Raw genomic sequence first — 12,375 nt, 5'->3', positions numbered from 1 at the left:
GGCCCTTCCTCCTACCTGAGTGGTCCCCATGTGTGTTGCTCTGCCATCACCACAGGAAGGCATCTTCTGATCGGACCCTAATTTGCCTTCTGTTACTGAACCTCCATTTGTTATGATCCATGATGTATCAGTTTGCCTTTCTTTGTTGCAACTTGGCAGTTGTGCAATGGGGACAATGTTATACAATTCATCAGCTGTTCAGCTTGTTTTGTAGAATAAAGACTTTTACTTGAATTTGATGTAAAGATTTCATGATCTACACTCCCTGCCTTTTCATTACGTGCTCAGTACATTCCAATATATGGTACCTTGTTACACTGTGTGAGCTCAGCCTCTCCTGCAACATTTGGTTGCAAATCTGAACTATCTACTCTTCACATTTAGCAAATATTTAGCTGAATTCATTTTCAAAGGAGTCAAGAACTTGCAACGAGCTGAAAATGGATCTTGCCACTCAAAACATGCATAAAGATGTGCCTGGGAGCAGTGTTCCCTCTTACAGGTTTTCACTGATGTTGGTGTCTACAACCCCCAGAATCCCCAGCTGCAGTGCCTTTTGCTTGGAGGATATGGAAGTTGTAGACAACAACACTGGAGAATCTCTATTAGAAAGAACACTGTTGAGGAGGGTGTGTTAACTTGGAGGAGACCCTTGGAGGAGGCCCTTCCCCACCCTTGGAAAAGGGTGATATGGCAATTTGAATAGGACAGGCCAGGTAAGGGGAACCTATGTCAAAGCCATCACACCTTCCAGTCCTTCTCCCATCCAAGGTGACTCCAATAACTTTCTCAGCAGCCCACACTGTCTGAAGCTGGTACTATTGTACACCAGGTCTATAAATACAAAAATCATTGCCATCTAGGAGGTATAATGGACACCCCATGAATTTAGCCACCCTAGGCTGCTGCCTACACTGCTAATTTATATTTTAATTCTCTGGCCATTAATTCTGTCCAGAAGCATCTTTCCGGAATTATGGCAACCAGTATAAATGGAGTGCAATTCTTGGATCAGCCTTCATAGTGTGAATCAATTGTTCAAAGCAAAACAATTGCCCAATGGTCCTTATTTATCAGGCACAATTCTATTTTTGTGTACCCATCCTTGGTAAGCAACTATCTCAATTTTGCCCCACTGTGTTGCCTTTAGGGAATGCCTCATTAACATCCAAGTGTGAAATGCTCAAGTTGTAATGTTTCTGAGTTTAATTCCCTCCCCAGGGTCTTCAACCGTTACATCTCTGGGGGTCAATCATTTTGCCTCTAGTACACACACATATAAAATTGTATAAATATATATGGCTGAATGTGCAACATGCCATTTCACACATTGTAGCAGATGAGAGGTTTTAAACTGTTGATAACATATTGGAGGACAATTATGTTTTACAAATATGTATTTAACAAAATGAGCAAATGCCCCTCTTGACTTTTGCATCAGTGGGGGAGAGGCTGTTGCAGAGTAAATGACTGTGGCATTTCAACTAGGTGGGGTAGGGCTTTCAGCAGTGTTTAAAGGGGTGGAATGGGGGCTCAATTCGGGATACTTGCTAGGAGAACTGGAGTCTTTTGAACATTTCCCTGTTTTCATATGTTTTAAGGGCTGGAATTGTCAGATCTGCATGTCACTAACTAGTTCTGGAATTGTCAGATCTGCATGTCACTATCTAGTTCTATTCACATGTATGCAAAGCCCTTTGTAAGCCCATGTTTCTGTCCCTATAATGGAGCAGCTGGATCCGCTCATCTTGCTTCCCCCTTTGATTCAACAGGCTGGTGTCTTGGGAGCTGCTGAACATCTGTAGACAGAGAGGATAGCAGTTGTTCAATGGTCTCATAGCTCACATCACACTGTCCCCTGAGCCTTCAAGGAAAGTAATGGGAAGCAGCTTCCCTACAACTTCCCTATGGCAAGGGGGTGATTAAAACACTTCTCCTGCACAGTCAGGCTGAGATTGCAGGCAAAACACTTCTTTTTCCCCTTAAGAAAATATGTGCTTAATTAACAAAATCACCCAAGAGAGCCAGATTGCAGAGCCCCGAAGGCCACAAGTTTGACATTCCTGATCCATCTAATTTAAACTGAAATATTCACTCCTCAAATTCTTTGGTTCTAATTATAAATTCGCACTTATTGGAATTACTGTGGGTATGAAATGGCATCAGAAGAGTTCTTTCCCCATAGCTGTGTTTCAATAAGCTATGTTTTCCACCATGTGCTCCATTTTATTTTTGTTAATGCAACATGGCTATTGTCCAGTTGCAAAAAAGGATCAAGTAAATGTAATATCATTTTGTGCTCTAGTGCACTCAGAGTATGGAACTATGAAATGGGGCTTTCTAGTCATTAGAATAAACTAATTACTAACATATCAAGGAAATTAATTGCAGCACAGTCATTTTTCTACCAAGAAAAAATCCACAAGAGGTGTAGGGGGGTGGGGGTGCGGGGGTTTCCATGTAGAGCAGATGCAATATCACACATGCTACATGAATAAAAGAGCCACCTAATGGTGCAGTGGTGAAATGACTTGAATAGCAAGCCAGAGGTTGTGAGTTTGAATCCCCACTGGTATTTTTCCCAGACTATGGGAAACACTTATATTGGGCAGCAGCAATATAGGAAAGATGCTGAAAGGCATTGTCTCACACTGTACCTCCAGTGACTGTTGCTGGTGTCTATCTTATGTTTCTTTTAGATTGTGAGCCTTTTGGGGACAGGGATCCATCTTCTATATATTTATTTCTCCTGGTGTGCCATGGAATGTGCATCCCAGCAAGCCAGCTGATTGGCTGGAGTGCAGGCCAATGGCGGCGGCGGGCTGGCCTGCTGGGACTGGCTGGCACTGTGACTGGGAGTCAAGTGGCGGCTGCAGAGGCAAGCATCCCCGGATGCAGAGGTGAGGTGGCGGTGGGCCCGGCTGTGGCGGCGTGCCGGCCCACTGGAAATGGCTGGCACTGGGAGGCAAGTGGCAGGCCGCGGAGCCGCTACTTGGCCCGGTGGCGGGCCTGCAGGCCCGGCTGCATAGGAACATAGGAAACTGCCATATACTGAGTCAGACCATTGGTCTATCCAGCTCAGTGTTGTCTTCACAGACTGGCAGTGGCTTCTCCAAGTTTGCAGGCAGGAATCTCTCTCAGCCCTATCTTGGAGAAGCCAGGGAGGGAACTTGAAACCTTCTGCTCTTCCCAGAACGGCTTCATCCCCTGAGGGGAATATCTTGCAGTGCTCACACATCAAGTCTCCCATTCATATGCAACCAGGGCAGACCCTGCTTAGCTATGGGGACAAGTCATGCTTGCTACCACACGACCAGCTCATCATCTGCCTCTGCAGAGGCGAGGCGGTGGGCCGGCCGCGGAGCCGCCCATGGAGCCAAGGTGCCTGTGGGAGGCTGGGGCAGGAGGAAACCAGGAGGAGGAACGGCGGGGGCAGGGGCCTTTTTGGCTTCCCGCCACCCGGTAAGGAGGGCCTGGCCTGTGGCAGCAGAGGTAAGGTACTCATTGTGGGGAGGGGGAAGAGGGCATGAGGGAGGACGAGGGGGAGGAGGAGAGCAAGGGGTAGAGTGAGGGGAAGGGGGGTGGGCAAGAGAGAGTGGGGCAGGGGGAAGAGGAGGGAGGGCAGGAGAGAGTGGGCCAGGTGGGGAAAGGCAGGGCAGGAGAGAATTGGGGGGGAGGGGAGGGCAAGAGGGAGGGGCAGGGCAAGGGAAAGTAGAGCGGGGGAAGGGCAAGAGAAAGTGGGGCAGGGGGAAGAGTAGGGAGGGGAGGGCAGGAAGGAGTGAGGCAGGGGGGGAGCGAGGGCAGGAGAGAGTGGGGCAGGGGGAAAGGAAGGGCAGGAGAGAATTGGGTGGGAGGGGGAAGGAGGGCAGGAGAGAATTGGGTGGGAGGGGGAAGGAAGGCAGGAGAGAATTGGGTGGGAGGGGGAAGGAAGGCAGGAGAGAATTGGGTGGGAGGGGGAGGGGGCAAGAGAGTGGGGCAGGAGGGAGGGGGGGGAGAATGGGGCAGGAGGGAGGGGGGAACAGCCGGCCCTAAAGACTGCACAGATGCTCTGCGCAGGTCGGCTAGTATTTATTTATTATTTCTCTGTGTAAACCGCCCTGAGCCATTTTTGGAAGGACGGTATGGAAATCGAATAAATAAATAAATAAATAAATAAATAAATAAATAAATAAATAAATAAACCCTCCTGTATTCTACCAAAGACAACCACATGGCTTAGTGGTCACCAGGAGTCAACACCGACTCAAAGGCACACTTTACATGAATAAACCCTTTGCTCATAAATAAATAAATAAATAAATAAACCACTCCCTTCCTTTCTTGAGTTCACATAGGAACTTCCTGGCAAAACAGAGTTTGCTGTTTCATCCAAACCAGAAGACAATGGCTTGTGTGAGGGCTTATTCATGGGCACTATTCTGACGATCACAAAAATTGGGCTAGGAAAGCCTAACCTGATTTTTGTGGATCATCAGAACCACCGGGCTCGCAGCCGAGCCTGGAGGTTCTGGAGCGGCTAACCCGCTCCTGTAGCCCGCTCCTTAGCCCAGGTTTGCGGAGCAAGCGCTCCGCAAACCCGGGCTATCTGCTCGTGAGTAGCTGCAGCGTGGCTCCGCACCACAGCTATTCACGAGTAGACCCCTGGCCAGGAGGCTTAAAAGCAGCCTCCCAGCTTGGGGGTCTCCTTAGTATGCCCTGTGCGCTCGCGCAGGGCATACTGGGGCTTCCGGGGGCCGCACAGCCCCCAAACTCCCTAGCCCCCGCCGTCTCTGTCTCGGAGCCAGCGATCATGTGGGCGGCTGATCTGGCCGCCCAGGGCTCCCTCCCCGCTCACTTCCCCAAACCAGGTCTCACGGATTGTGAGACCCGGCTCATGGTGTTATACTTGAACCTGTCTAGGATGAAAAAGAGAAAGGATGGGGGGGGGGAATTAGGTTTGCTAGCCCTTTGGGCAAACCCAGTTGGACTTGTTAGTTTCGACTAATCAGCTGCTCAAATTTTATATTTTAGAGCTGATTTTTGTTGGATAACAGCCAGCAGCAGCATTTATACTAACACTATACCAATTCACTAAGCCTGATCTATTTTATATGCTACTGCATGTGAAATTAACCATATAGGTATTCCTCCATCCCTCTGTATGTCTTGCTTCATAAGAACGTAAGAAAAGCCCTGCTGGATCAGGCCCAAGGCCTATCTAGCCCAGCATCCTGTTTCACACAGTGGCCAGTCAGATGCCTCTGGGAAGCCCATAGGCAAGAGCTGAGGGCATGCTCTCTCTCCTACTCTTACTCCCTTGCAACTGGTATTTAGAGGCATCCTGCCTCTGGCAGAGATGCTCTAAACCTCGGACCTTGAGGACCTGGCCCATGGCCTCCAAGGTCTGCAGCGGCCTCCAATGGATGGGGATCTGCTGCTGCCACCCTGCTTGTACACTCAGAGAGCATGCAAATTAAAGTCACTTTTGCAAACTTGGTGCTTCCTTCTTGTACCACTGTACTGCATCGGGGGAGCAAAGCATGAAGAGCTAAAGTGGAATGTGGAGTTCATTTCAGGCATGTTTTTACTGACCATTATTATTTTACCTCATCATCATATACTTCATAGCATTAAATTTGTTAATCCACTCCAATATTTCTCATTGGATGTGCAGTCTGTCACCTTTAAATAATCAACAGTGACAACCCTTTCGCCCACTGCTCCTCTTCCTCAGTGAGTTTTGTCCAACCCTTTTCTCCATTTCAAAAAGCAGATTGGCAGCATTTATGCTAAAAGCTTCTTACCTCGGAAACGTTCATGGCTAAGGGGATGATTCCTGCCATGCAGCAGCCAATCATCATCACCAGAGAGAGCAGGCTGATTGACAAAAAATCGTCCATGGCCGGCTTCTGCTTCTTGCTCAGCTGCTCAGCAGGGCACTCAATTCACCTGAGAACTCACATTCTGGACCCCAGACGAGGGACAGCTGAGGGAAATAGGGTAGCCAGAAAACAGAGACATTGCTCACAACTACTTCCCTATTCAGTTCTACTGTCCTCCTGAGCCAAAGCAATATTTGAATTTACAAGTTGGCACCCGTAATCTAGGAAGAATGCCCCATCCTGCAGCCTCGTGCTGGGGGATGGGTCTTTGTCCCAACCCCCTCTGCAGGCAGCCAGAGGGAGTGCCTCAATTAATTGGGTCTGCACAAGGGGAGAGGGGCTTTTGCGCCGCTCAGGTGGCTCCTTGCCCTGCTCTTCAGTTGTCCTCATTTCGGCTTACACTCCCTTCCATCCCTAAGGGCAGAACAGGCTTTGCTGGTGATCTTTTTGGAGGCCAAGTAGGACTTGCTGGTCCCTTGACTGATTGGCCATGTTGTGGGGGGTCTTTTTGCCTACTCCATTCTGTTTTTCCTAGTGTTAGTTAGGTCACAACTGGGCAGGTACAGTGCGGACTGGGTGGATGTGTAGAAAAGTTTGAGATCAGTGAGCAGCCTTGGGCAGTTGGAAAGGGTAGATTGATCAATCGGTCCTTAGAGGCTTCGCGGCTCAGGGACTTCGATTTGCCATGACACCTGCTTCAGGGCTTCACAAACCTTAAAGGCTGCACCATTTGGTGTGTGTATGGGGGGGGGGTGAAGCCCTAGAAGTGCCCTGACCCCTTTGGGGGTGATAATTATAGGGATGAAGCAGGTTTGCACTGATTCTATCCTGGAGTCAGGGTGTGTTGCCCGTCCAAGGCACGGGGAAGGACTTTGATGTCTGAACCCAGCCTTTGGTAGGTCCATAATGTTGGGGGTGGGGATGGAGTTTATTCCACAATTCAGCTCACTAATTTGGGTCATTAATATAAGTTGTGGCCCTTTTATCCAAAACTGAATTGCATCTGTGTCGTCCTTGTGTCTGTGGTGTGGGGGCAATTTGTAGATCTCTTTCAAACCCTGACATGTATTCTAGCTAGAAACTATTCAGGGTCATTCACACAACCCCTAAGGTGGGGCTGGGGAGGGCTGCAGGGGAGGAGCATGGTGCATTAGTGGATTTTCCCGCTGCCGGGCACTCCTTCCACCCAGCTCTATGGACACTCACGGTGCCAGCACATAAAAGTTCAATGGAACATATTACTGAGAAAAAGGTGTTTAGGGTTGCATTCTAAGTCTGAAGCCCAATTCAGAATAAGAATCCAAGAAAGCATTCCTTGAGGGAGGAAAAAGCTGTAGGAGAAGAATTTCTTGAAGACCATTTCAGGGGCAGTAAGACCAAAGGAAGGCATTGTTCATAGAAGCCTCTCACAGCAAGTGAATGCCATAGTCCTTTGTGGAGCATAATGTGAAGCAGACTAATAAGAAGACCTCACTGCTGACCAATCCAAGCAATGAACTCCTCAGGAAGCTAGTAGGAAGGAGGGCAGTTGAAGCAACTGGACCATTGTTCCTGAAGATTCCTTCTCAAGGCATTGGACTGAATAGAGGCTTTTGAGATCCACAAATTCCTAATATATCTTCTCTATGATGTTAAATCTGAGGATAATATAATCATGGGATGGACCTTTGTTTTATATCTGTTTGCCTTGCAAAAGTCATCTTATGTGAATGAATCAGTTTATTACAGCCATAGGCCATACAGAAAACATACAAAAATTAAAACAAGATTAAAAGCAAAATATACCAGCAGTAATATAATACATAATTATCATGACAACAATAGCTCCTAAAAATTAGATCTTAAACAGGATCTTAATCTGATAGCCACATAGAAGAAGTCATCTTATGTGATTTTAACTAAGAACTTTATTAAGAAACAACTCAATTTCCTCCTTCTCCTTTCCCTCCCTTTTCTTTCTGACTCCACCTCCCTTACACTCTCTACAGGATCCCCACTGGGACAAACTTCTAAATAACCAAACACAAACAATTATTAGATAAAATACAACAGCTTTGTTACTCAAGAACCTCTCATTGTTCTACTAGCTGATTGTTTCATCCAGCTGTAGTCAGAAACTCTACTGATGAAGAATAGTGGACAACTTCCAAGAGCCCTGCAGGATAAGGCCCATCAAGCTCAGCATCTGGTTTCCTACAGTGGCCTAACGGATGCCTTTGGGAGCCCACAAGCAGGGAAAGATGACACCGAGTGTAAATTCTTATTTCCAGGAGTGTTTCAGATGACAGTGTTCCAAATGGTGTCTTATAATTTTTCCATGCAGCAACTGAGAAACCAGCCTCTGACTAGACCCAGTGCAGATCTACAAGGTAATCAGGGTTTAGGAATCAGGAGCATGCAGTACTATGCATGCTCTCCTGCTGAGGCCTTCTTCTTTCAGGAAGATGGCTATAGAAATTCCTCTGTGACTTCTATCTGGGTTTGATGTTAGAAATGACAGATGCCAATCCAGATTAAAATAATTAAACCTAGCTTCTCTTAAAACCAAGCTGTAGCTTTAGGAGTGCAGTTGGTTTCAAGGTGGCTGTTGTTGAAGGTTGCTGATACATTTGAGCAAAGAGAATCAGCAACATGTGAAGGTTCACCTGACTCAGTGGCCCATTTGCATTTCCTAACCCGTGGTGATATTGAATCCTTGCTACCCCACATTTCTTGCAGTTGTTTGTTTAAATACTACTTTTAAATTTAAGTATTTTCAGGACAACTGCGAAGTCCTAACATTGCTCTTCACACAGATACATCAAACCATGATGAAATTCTAAGGGCCTTTCTGTGCAATAGACTTGAGCTAATAAAGTGTTCCTTCTCTTTCCTCGGGGACACTAGAAACTGTAATTCTGAGGGCTAGAGATGTCTCAAAAGAATTCTCAGCACATTCACCAGACCACAGTTCCAGGATTCTTTAAGGAAAGTCCTAATACCTAAACTTGGTATAAAACAATAATGGCTTTTAGTGTAAATGTGCCCTAAGGCTGAGGTGGATAGACTTCACTCTTGTGCACTGTGAAAGAAAGAAAGAAGGAAAGAAAGAAAGAAAGAAAACTAGTCTCCCATTGTAGCTCTGTTATAAATTTATGAGATGAACTGTTCACACAGCATCATAAATGGGTATTTTTAGAATGAAGAAAAGTTTAAATCACAAAAAGTACATTAAAAAGCTGTGGTTACATTTCTTCATAATCACCAAAAATATAGGTGTTCTTGAGAAACAATCGCATGTGGATAAGACACAGTGGGAGAGACAAAGATAACGACACCAAGGGTCAAAGGCCTGCTTTTGGACATATTTGTTTAAACTTGGGGGGAAATGAAGAAGGAATGCACTTTAACCACATTTATTGTGGTTATTTTTCCTCATAGCAGCCATATATGCTTCTGATGAATGTATGTGGTCTGAAACAAAACTACTCTCAGTAAGACAGTTAAGCCAGGAGCCATCACACTTACATCTCTTATAACTGATTTAGAACGAGAAAGCTTAAAAACAAAAATGAAAGATAAACCAAATAGCACTCACACTTTCTGCAGAAACATTCTCTGTCATTTTGATAAGGTACATGTATTACAGTTGTAGTGAACTACTGGAGAGCAGCAACCTGCCCCACCAACTTACAGAATGGCTCACCAGTGGATTTACTTTGACTAAGGTGAGATTTTAGGAAAGCTATTATATCACATTCTTGTATATGGTTCTGTTGATGACAAAATAATCATAATCCCTTCTGTTAGTGAACTTGTGTGGATGTGTGCCTATCATTCTGGAAGCAATATAGGCCTACCCAAAAATAAAGAGCTATTCCCACATTCCTGTGGACTTCCTAGGCACACAGAAGCATATTTGTTTGTAAATTAAAATTAAACAACATTTAGAAAACAAAAATGGCCCTGTGAGCTTCCAGGACCTATGGAATATTGAGGGCATAGAGAAAATAAAGTACTTGAGTTATTCATTTCATTATCTGAAGAAATAACTTCTGAGTTCACATTCAACACCAAATACAAGAACTCCTTGTGGCACCCTGACTGTGTTAGAGGGGAAGGGCAGGGATCTTCAGCAGGCAAGCCTCCTTTATGCAGGGTCTCAGACTAGATGCAGAAGTACTCTCTAGCCCTCTTTGCAGGACCTGCTTCTTCAAGGCCCACACTCTCTCCAGAGGTCACAGGTCTTCCCTCTAGCTAGTCCTCATCCTCATTTTTTTTTTTAAAAAAAACCCCATTTATTTATTAAAAGCCGAACAATTCAAAGTATAAATTTAAAAAAATAAAAATCTTACACTTTAGCTTCCAGCTAGTCCATTTCATCACTGACCACTGCTTGCCTAAATAGGCTTGAGCAGCCCGCACAGCCTCTTAAAGCCACACCCTTCCCTATTTCTATGTTCTCTTCCCTTTCCTTTGCCCAGTACCTGGCACAAGGAACCCTTTCTCCTTTTCCCAGTGTACTTGCCTGTGTCGTCCCTTCTGGCCCCTCCTTGCCTTCCCTGCCTCTACCATTGGAATGCACCAGGGCTGGTGCCTTCTCAGGCAATTGTAGTTCCAATGCTGTTGACCTCAATCCTGTCCAATCCCTGCTTACTGAGCAAAGAGGCACCATTCTAAATTGGTGGTTTTCTTTATTGAGCAGGAGAAGAGCAACTGGCCCTCTCCAGCCCCAGCACAGCATCCCTTCAGTGGCTGCTGGCGGTGTCTATCTTATGTTTCTTTTTAGATTGTGAATCCCTTGGGGGCAGGGATCCATCTTTATTCAGATATTTCTCTGTGTAAACTGCTTAGGGAACTTTTGTTGAAAAGCAGTATATAAATATTCATTGTAGTTGAATATGTTGAGCTTGTTGTCACTGGTCCCTCCAGGTAACTTGGTCTGCGGGACAAGGGCAACATTCTGGCACTCCAGTCATTGCGACTACAGTTTGTTGCTGCCCATACTGCTGCCCAGTCACAGCTATACTAGAATTCAGTGTTTTCCCATGGATTTCTATGGGCATCTTTCATCTCTCTATTCTATGGGCATCTCTCATGGAAGGAAGCAAAAGGCCTTAAGGGACTAGAAGTTGGGCAGACTCTGTAAATCTAGTAGTGAATAGTCTATGGTTGAGAGCAGTTGAGCTATGGAATGTTGAAGGTGTCAGCATAGGTGCACCTAGGTAATTTTGGAGCCTGGACCAAAAAGCCTTTGGTGGGGCCCCCACCCCTGCAAATTAAGCATCATCATGCTCTACCAGATGACCACACCACCTGGGATAGACTAAATAGCATTTGGGACCCCTCAGAGGCTGTGGAGGCCCTGGACTTAGGGCCAGGTCTACCTGCTACGTGCTGGCCATTTAATTTTTAAATGGCCCACACAGTAGCTCTCAGTTGAGAGGTAACACCCAGCCCATTTAACTGGGGTCTCACAGGAATGTGGGAGCCTCCTTCACAAAAATTCATTCATTCTTCATTTACAGTCACAAGAGCAGGGAACTCAGTCAGAAGTTCCGACAGTCAGAGCTCCCTGCTGTCATATCTGAACTCATTCCAATAGTGCCTTACAGTGAACATATTAGGTCTGACATACCTGTCAGAGATATAAAACTGGAGTATGTGTGGAGTGAGTTTCTAGTTTGTTCTATAGGTCGCATTCAGTTCCAAACAAATGGAGCAGCCAGTGGAGCAGCCCATTCTGCTGTAATCTTCACCCATTGTCACCTTAAGTGGCACAATGGGGAAATGCTTGACTAACAAGCAGAAGGTTGCTGGTTTGAATCCCCACTGGTACTATATCAGGCAGCAGCGATCTACAGGTAGGTAGATAATGAAAGGCATTATCTCATACTACATGGGAGGAGGCAATGGTAAACCCCTCCTGTTGTCTACCAAAGAAAACCAAAGGGCTTTGTGGGCACCAGGAATAGAAATCAACTTCACGACACACTTTACTTTTATACCTGTTGGACCAACACGACCGCATAGCCCTACCAGTGACCATGGTGGCCAATATGGTTGTCTCCATGCTAAGAGATAGCTAAATGGTAGTGTTCATCAGAAACTGCTCTAGCTCTCTCACTTTTTCTTTCTCAGTCTCCTTTAAGGGCTCTGCCTTATGGGAGGGGACTCAGTTGTAACAACTTGTCACACTTACACTCTTTCCTAATGTGTTTCTAGTTAGGCCATCCTCCCTGTTCCAATTTGTTGGTATCTAATGCATGTCACACATAATTCTAGGTTATTAAATTCCTGAAGCATGCAATACACAAACTTAAAAGATTTTATGCAAATTGTTATATAACAAAATAGCAGCAGATGGTACTCATCACATCAGAATCTTTCCATAACTATTTCATATTTTGTTTAAATTAAACAAAATGTAACAGTGCCTCAGTGGCCTCTAACTTATTTTAATTTATTCTACCCTACTGTTTTTCTTCCCATTTTCTTGTCCCTTTGCACAGTATTGCAATAAAATATTTGTGTT

At 45.6% G+C, this 12,375-nt stretch overlaps 1 long non-coding RNA gene across 1 annotated transcript; it reads right to left on the bottom strand.

Annotated features, from left to right (window-relative positions):
• Window positions 1–1,238: 1,238 nt before the first annotated feature.
• On the bottom strand, window positions 1,239–9,746 carry LOC128324544 (uncharacterized). The gene is made up of 3 exons (XR_008306922.1): window positions 9,439–9,746; window positions 5,784–5,965; window positions 1,239–1,799 (listed from the first exon to the last, which is right to left on the bottom strand). It is a non-coding gene; the product is annotated as an uncharacterized LOC128324544 (long non-coding RNA).
• Between the last annotated feature and the right edge of the window lie 2,629 nt (window positions 9,747–12,375).

This window comes from Hemicordylus capensis, chromosome 4 (assembly GCF_027244095.1).
Source record: "Hemicordylus capensis ecotype Gifberg chromosome 4, rHemCap1.1.pri, whole genome shotgun sequence".
NCBI classification, from domain to species: domain Eukaryota; kingdom Metazoa; phylum Chordata; class Lepidosauria; order Squamata; family Cordylidae; genus Hemicordylus; species Hemicordylus capensis.
The sequence above is the reverse complement of the archived record's forward strand: the minus strand, read 5'-3'. Positions and strand labels throughout refer to the sequence as shown.